The following is an 8,560-nucleotide window of genomic DNA, read 5'->3' on the forward strand; positions in this document are numbered from 1 at the left end:
TTTAGAGCATTTAAGAAGTAGTGTTCATGATGTTGGGACTTAGATTTTCAAAAGTACTATTAATATTTATTATTGTTGTTTACACTTAATTGACAGTTACTACATATGGTAAATGAGGACAGTTTGGTGCTTGACGCAGCCATCAAATGAGAAATGATTGTTGCATGCTTCATGGATAATACTCCTATGTTTTATAAGAATTAACTCAAAGCCTCGAGTAGTGGGAATGATCAACAGAAAGAGTGAAGGGCACATACTGCCCTGAAACACAAACACAGGCTTTTACTGAGAAAGAAAACACATTTCCTGTTTGGCTTTCTCTTTTCTTTATCCTGCTACTCTTAAGCTTTCTCTCCGAAATTACAATGTGAGGCCTGTATTTGTGTTTTTAGTCAGAGTGGCTGAAGTGTAACTTGCAGGTCAGTGTGGTAAGTATTAGGATGACACACCGTTTAGTGATAGGGTTATCTTGTGAGACATGCATTATCCTGGATAGTTTTATGTCAACTTGACCCAAGCTGGAGTCACTGGAGAAAAGGTCGCCTCAACTGAGAAAACAAAAAGCTCAATAAGCCTAGGCTGTAGGGCATTTCCTTAAGTAGTGATTGATGTGATAGGGCCCAGTCTGTTGTGGGCGGTGCCACCCCTGAGATGGTATCCAGGGGTCCTGACTTCATTTAGTGATGAACACTGCTGTGAAAGCATAAATCAAATAAGCCCTTTCCTCCCCAAGCTGCTTTGCTTATGGTGTTTTATCACAGCAAGAGTAATTCAAAGTAAGTTCAGAATTGGTACCAGGATCAAGAGGTATTTCTGTGATAGACCTGATCATATTATTTTGGGGAGGATTGTGGAAGGACTTTGAGTCTTTGGGCTAGATTGAGAGCTCAGTGGGCTGTTCTGTATGAACTTGGACTGTGGACAGGTGGGAAAAGGAGCAGAAGAGATCAGGTGGGGTGGAGGGAGAGGGTTCAGGAAGAGACAGGTGGAATTGGGGGACATTTGGGAGGTGGTATGGAAGTGTAGCACAGTGGAAACTTCGTGGAATCTATTAAGGTGACCCTAGTGAGGATTCCTAGTAATGGAGGATACAAAGTCTGAGCTGGCCATCTTTTCTAGCCAGGCAAGGCTTCCAGTGGTGGGACTGGGTTGCATTCAGTTGAGTTGTTGGCTGAGGAGGTCCAGTGGAGATCTCCAAATAACCTGGGCTGATGCTAGGACAGAATTTGCTCTCCAAAATCTGACAGCAAGGACATTGCCAAGGACTACATCCATACAACTTGTTAAATATAGAGAAGCCAAGCTGGTACCTGCATGGAGCCTTCACACATATGTTCTAGCCTCTTTGGAATGTAGGAAATTACTCTCCAGGCTACAAAAAGAGAAGCCTTGGCACCAACCCAGCTACAAAACCTTTGACATACAATCTGCCTTGCCTACAAGATGTTCTGAGGCAATGGTGGTGAAGAATTTTGGGAGTGACCAACCAGTGTCTGGTCTAACTAGAGGCCAACTCCACAAGAGAGGCCCCATGCCCTGCACTGCCAGGATAGCCAGGAATGGGAGACTGGGTAGTCCAGAGATCTTGGATAGCCCCAAACATGATTGGCTAAATAAATAAATTAAATAAAGGCAATTATTCCGAAAGACATTCTGCTATATTTATAGATCAGTGTCTAGTCCAGTTGTCACCAGAGAGGCTTCCTCTGGCAGCAAATGGGAGTGGGTACAGAAACCCACAGCCAGACACTATGCAGATAAAGAATCTAAATTGAAGGTCTCCTTTGAGTCCCTCCCCTCAGAGACCAGGGAACCCCACAGAAAAGGGGTAGGAAAGATTGTAGGATTTAGAAGGCGTGGAGGACACCACGAGAACATGGCCCACTAAATCAACTAAGCGGGTCTCATATGAGCTACAGAGACTGAAACAGCAAGCACAAGGCCTACATGGTTGCACCAGATCCTCTGCATGCACGTTAAGGCTATTAACTTGGTGTTTTGTGGTACTCCTAATAGTGGAAGCAGGTGAGTCTCTGACTCGTTGGTCTACTCTTGGGACTCCTCTTCCTATTCAGTAGCCTTGTCCAGCCTCAATAGGAGGGCTTTTGACTTGTCTTATTGTATATTGTTTTGTAATGTTTGACTGCTGTCTTTTAGAAACCTGTTAGTTTCTGAAGAGGAAATGGATGGGGAATAGATCTGGGGGAAAAGGGAGATAGTGGAGGATCTGATAGTAGTGAAAAAAGGGGAAACTGTGGTTAGGATATATTGTATGAGAAAAGAATCAATTTTTTCAGTTTTAAAAAATGATCAGAGCAGTGCAGACAATGGAGGCCTGGTTGTGAAATTTTAGAAGAAAGTAAAGACTCTACCAGGCCATTTATGTGAATAATCTGTGGTGTCTGGTCAGCTTGAGCTAAAGAAGCAGCTGTGATTAACAAGAGACCAGAACCACTAAAGTAAAATCTTTACTTTACTGGGACAATTGATGCAGGGAAGTTGAGGCCTTGTACCATAAAGAGAGCCCAGGAGAGGCTAATGATGAAAATGCAGGCCAGGTGTAGCAGAAGACCCCAGTGTTTGGGAAATGCCAGTACCATGGGAAGACCACCAAGATCAGCAACAGCAGTGGAGTGGAGCCTGCCCGAGCTTAGAAGACAAACTATGTGTGCTCCAAAGGGCAGAGCTGGAGAAGGACCCAAGCCCTTTGAAGGAGCCCTGAAGATGATGAGTGGACCCCAAGCATAGGACATAGTGACATTTACACAATTGGGGTTTGGTTTTGATTTGATTTGATGACTCTACCCTGGTTCTTCCCTAGTGAAGTAAGAAAATACTTAATTTACTTCTTATTTTACAAGAGCCCACAGTTGAGAGACTTTAAACTTTTAAAGAGATTTTGCAGTTTTAGAAACACTTTGGATTTTAAAATGAAGTTTGGATATTTTGAAAAAACTTTGAACTTTCCAGTATTGGGATTTTTAAAGACTGTTGGGCTATTAACTTTTTAAATTATTTTATATTTTGTATTAATGTGAGATCTTGGGGATGAATAACAAAGAAAAGATTGTGGCTTAATAATAATCTGCCAAGTTGACAAGAGATCAGTTGTGCTGGCTAGTTCTATGTTGACTTGACACAAGCTAGAGTCAGAGGAGTGGAGGGAGCCTCGAGTGAGAAGATGCCTCCATAGATTGGACTGTAGGGCATTTTCTTAATTAGTGATTGATGGGGGAGTGCTTAGTCCATTGTACGAATGCCAACCCCTGGGCTGGTGGTCCTGGCTTCTATAAGAAAGCAAGTTGAGCAAGCCATGGAGAGCAAGTCAGTAAGCAGCATGGCCTCTGCATCAGTTCCTGCCTCCAGATTCCTGCCCTCTTTGAGTTCCTGTCATGACTTTCTTTGATGATAAACCATGATGTGGAAGAGTCAGCCAAATAAACCCTTTCCTCCCCCCAGGTGCTTTGGTTATGGTGTTTCATCAAAGCAACAGAAACCCTAAGACACACATCATTAGACATTCTCATCTCTACATGAATAACACAGGGTATATATGTAAACAAGTGGATGGTATAGCTTACAACATACACACAGGCACGCATTCACCACAGGGCACATGTAAAAATCAGAGGACAACATGCAGGAATCTGTTCTCTTCCTCCACCAAGAGGGCTTTAGGATCAAACTCAAGTTTGGTGGCAACCACTCTTACTCCTGAGTCATCTCTCTGGCCCCTGGTTACATTTACATTTAATGAAGAAAGTCTAAATCCAGAGTGTTCTGGCAGTTAGAGAATCACATGACCTCTGAGGCTCACTCTCCGCTCATTCACTCATGCTTTCATTTGATGAATATTCTTTTTGATATGGAAGTGTACATGTGACTCTTATGATCAAAAATTTGAAAGTAATTCTTACACAGACAAGTACAGTAAATATATAACTCAATGTTTAGTATTTGTTATTTGAATACTCTCTGGAGCATTTGCAAAAGACAGTGCTGATACTGATATTCAAGTTATGGAAAAAAATAAAGGAAAGCAGTATTTGTATTATGTCTAATTACACTAGTAATTAGAACAGATAGGACAGGAACACACACACACACACACACACACACACACACAAAATCCATGTGCTTAAGTGTCACACCACAAGCCTCTCTGGAAAACAGCAGCAACAAGGTTCTGCCTTCATGGAACCTCTAGTGTGGAGAAAAAAAAAAAACTATCAATGAACAAACCATGCAGGTAGATGTATGACTGCTTCAATACAAAACTTAATTTCTTTTTAGAGTCTATATCAGAGTACAAGGTGGGGTATCATAATGTAGCTGGGCTAGGTGAGAGCTAAAAGTAATATACTGCACACATTTCTAAAAGTTACAAAATAAAATACAATGGCATAGACAACACTCAGACACACATTTCTTCCATACAAATGTACTTCTCAGATTTCATGACCTGTTTCTCTTTCTCCTCCTCCCCTTCCTCTTTCCACTGTTAAATTCTTCCCTTGCTCTACTTCTCTCTTCCTCTTCCTCCTCCTCCTTCTCATCATCATCATCATCATCATCTCTCTCTCTCTCTCTCTCTCTCTCTCTCTCTCTCTCTCTCTCTCTCTCCTCCCTCCCTCCCTCCCTCCCTCCCTCCCTCCCTCCCTCTTGCTTTCTTGCTATCCTGACAGGTATTTAATTAAAATTATAAAATTATTTTGACCCACAGTTTGACCAAGTGGGATGTGGTTACTGCATCTACCCCAATCAAGCAGATGCTCCTGGCTGGGTGTCTTATCCTTCCCCTACTGTCCTTTGGCTCCCAAGTCACCTGATTCCTTTCCAAGTGGGTTTTTGCTCCTTGCCACGTAAAGGCACTAGCTTCTTAGGGACGACTTAGAATGCAGCTTGTTTAGACCCAGAAAATCAGACCGTATTTGAAGTCTCTGGAAAAAGCAACTCCCCTTCACTTAGTGCTGGGTGGACTTTGTTAAAATACTTTCTCTGTGGAAAAGGAAAGCAGCAGAGGGAGGGGCCCTGCAGCTCTAGCTTATTTGTTACATGGTTTGCAGCAGAGCAGATGTCCATCAACTCTAGCTTATTTGTTACATGGTTTGCAGCAGAGGCAGGTGTCCATCAACTCTAGCTTATTTGTTACATGGTTTGCAGTAGAGGCAGGTGTCCATCAACTCTAGCTTATTTGTTACATGGTTTGCAGCAGAGGCAGGTGTCCATCAACTCTAGCTTATTTGTTACATGGTTTGCAGCAGACGCAGGTGTCCATCAACTCTAGCACATTTGTAACATGGCTTCCAAGAGAGGCAGGCTGTAGTCAGAAAGTTTCTCCATTCCTGCCCGGTCCTGCAGCCCCTCAACCACTTATAAAATAATCACTCAGAAGTTATATATAACTGCTCAGCTACTAGCTCAGGCTTATTACTGACTAGCTCTTATACTTAATTTAACCCATAATTCTTATCTATATTTAGCCAGGTGGCTTGGTACCTTTTCTCAGTTCTGCCTTGTCATCTTGATTCCTCTGTGTCTAGCTGGCAACTCCTCACTCTGCTCTTCCTCTTCCCAGGATTCTCCTCTTCTGTTTGCCCCACCTATACTTCCTGCCTGGCTACTGGCCAATCAGCGTTTTATTAGCAAGAGCTTTTATTTGTACAAGAGCATTATCCCACAGCAGCAGGCAGGTGTCCTTCAACTCCAGCACATTTGTAACATGGCTTCCAGGAGAGGTCAGTGTCCTTCTGATTACTGTGGTTTACAGGAGAAGCTCATTGAAAACAATTCTAGACAGATACTCAGCAATTGGAGCCAGCTTGAGTTTAAAGGGTGAACTCCATGAAAGAAGGATGCCTTTTAAAATTTTGTATTTATGATAATGACATAGAAATTTATCTTGCAAACCTCAGTTTGACTTCTTTATAGTTCTTTTACTCTTCACCCTCAGACAAAAACAAAATTATTTGGATTAGAGACTTTACGAGTGGTCCATCACACGGCTCCTGGGATATCTTACATTACAGTACCCACTTGGTACAGAACACAAACATCAAAACGCTGTCTTTCTTACATGAATAAATTATCCTACTGACAGTTTCTTTATGGAGACTACAAGGAGTAATTTAGCCCATGTGATTTTTGACACCCAGAAAGCTGAACAGTAGAATAAGAACCAATGCTGTAATCTGTGAAACACATCTTGCCAGAGTGATATAGTCTTAATAAATTATAATTATTTACTGGATTTCTCTCCAGTTATTTGTTACATAGAAGATGTATGGATAATGACTATCACTCAGTTAGCATTAAAAGTCTCAAAAGCTATGTGGCAGGTGGTAATTGTTCTCTATTCATCAACTTGAAGATATTAGCTCCAATATCCTTAAAAGATGTGACATGGTTTTTTTTTTCCTTGTTTATATTTCTGTTCACATGTTCTTGGCATTTTAAAAGAGGGACTCCAGCAGAACTGAAGACCTATGAAGTGAGCTTTGAATACTGTTGGCTCGAACCTACTATGCTAACACAGGCTGGGCAAATGGATATGGCAAAACAGAATCACAATGTAGGCATTTTGTGCATAGCAGTAACTCCATTCTGGGGACACAGACTGGGTGCATGTGCTGTTTAATCGCTGCAGGTGCCTTTACAGCTAAATCTTAACTCAGGAGAGATAATTGATGATGTTAAGTGAATGGAGAGAAGCAAGGTCTTCTTTGCAAATGGTTCTATATGCATGAAGTCTCAGAACAAGTTTACAAATTACACTGTTTATAACTAAAGCATTGCATGCAAGAAATGAGGAGATTACCACACATGGTGTCCTCTGAGATGCAAAAGGAGTCAAAGTGTTCTGAGATATTGAGAATGTTATCATAATATCCTGGAAAGAGATATTTCATCTTTCCCAAATGACCACAGCATATTCCTATGACAGGAATTTGCCCTGACTTTTCTAGGCATCCATTACTCTAAAATCAATACACTTATAAAAATCTACATCTGCCTAAGGATGGAATATTTTGTCAAGGTCATGCCTTCATTTGATTTTTTTAAGTCAAAAGATATATTGTTATGTTGCCTGTTTTTCCTGCTTTATCTGGAAGTCATATAAACATAAGCCATTTGTACCTATAACTTGCAAAACAAGGTCAGAACCCCAGGCATTGCAGCTGAGGCTGTCTCTTTCTTAAGGACTAGCACTTCCTGGAATTTCCAGACAACCCGAAAACAAATCTATCTGCTTTCTCACTTTGTGCAGTGGGTTCTGTGAACTCCCCCACCAATAGTAATAAGGTGGATAAGCAGTGTTGTATATGTTGTTTTTATTGTCCACTTTGCCTAAAATGTGTGCAATTCCTGCATCCCCTGATTCTCTTCTGTAGATGGTCCAGTTTTCTAGGGCTCCAAGTAGGTTTAATACTGTGGTGGTAAAAGATGTTTTCACCAGGGAGGCTACCTGGAAATCAGGACCCCAAGAAAGACACGAGGATCGCCCAATGACGAAAAATGGATGAGATCTACATGAACAGCCTGGACATGAGTGGGGGTAATGAAGGGCAAGGGTCGAGGGAAAGAGAGCTTGGGGGAGCGGGAGATCCCAGCTGGATCAAGAACAGAGAAGGAGAACAAGGAATAGGAGACCATGGTAAACGAAGACCACATGAGAATAGGAAGAAGCAAAGTGCTAGAGAGGCCCACAGAAATCCACAAAGATACCCCCAGAATAGACTGCTGGCAGTGGTCAAGAGACAGCCCGAACTGACCTACTCTGGTGATGAGATGGCCAAACACCCTAATTGTTGTGCTAGAAACCCCATCCAAGGACTGAGGGATCTGGATGCAGAGATCCACGGCTAGACCCCGGTGAAGCTCCGGGAGTCTAATTAGCGAGAAAGAGAAGGGTTTATATGAGTGAGAATTGTTGAAACCAAGGTTGGATAAAGCATAGGGACAAATAGCCAAACGAATGGAAGCACATGAACTATGAACCAGTGGCTGAGGGGCCCCCAACTGGATCAGGCCCTCTGAATGGGTGAGATGGCTGATTGGTTTAATCTGTTTGGGAGGCATCCAGGGGAAGGGGAGTGGGGCGGGAGGGGGGAGAACAAGGGAATCCGTGGCTGATATGTAGAACTGAATTGTATTGTAAAATAAAATAAAATAAAAATAAAAATAATAAAAATAAATTTAAAAAAAGAAATCTTGAACAGCCTTACTGAGTTAGGTTTCAACTTGCCTTGGAATATTACGTTTCTAGGGCAGGTTTTCCAAAAGCCAATTTATGGGATATGCACAAATCTGGCACAGAATGACAAAACTGTAAGAGAGTTTGTAGCAAAGGATCAGAGGGCAAGCTACATGTGGTAAACTGTTTAGCATTGTGTTATCTGTGTTCTTCCATCTATTTTTTTCTGTTAACTAATACTAAATAAATAATAGCTAAATGCCAAGGACTGGGTAGTATATAAAGAAGCAACGCTTATTCAGCTAAGGGTTTAGAGGGCTAAGAATTCAACATCTGCTAAGGGCTTTCTGTTCATGCCAGCATGAA

Source organism: Peromyscus leucopus, chromosome 1 (genome assembly GCF_004664715.2).
Source record: "Peromyscus leucopus breed LL Stock chromosome 1, UCI_PerLeu_2.1, whole genome shotgun sequence".
NCBI classification, from domain to species: Eukaryota; Metazoa; Chordata; class Mammalia; order Rodentia; family Cricetidae; genus Peromyscus; species Peromyscus leucopus.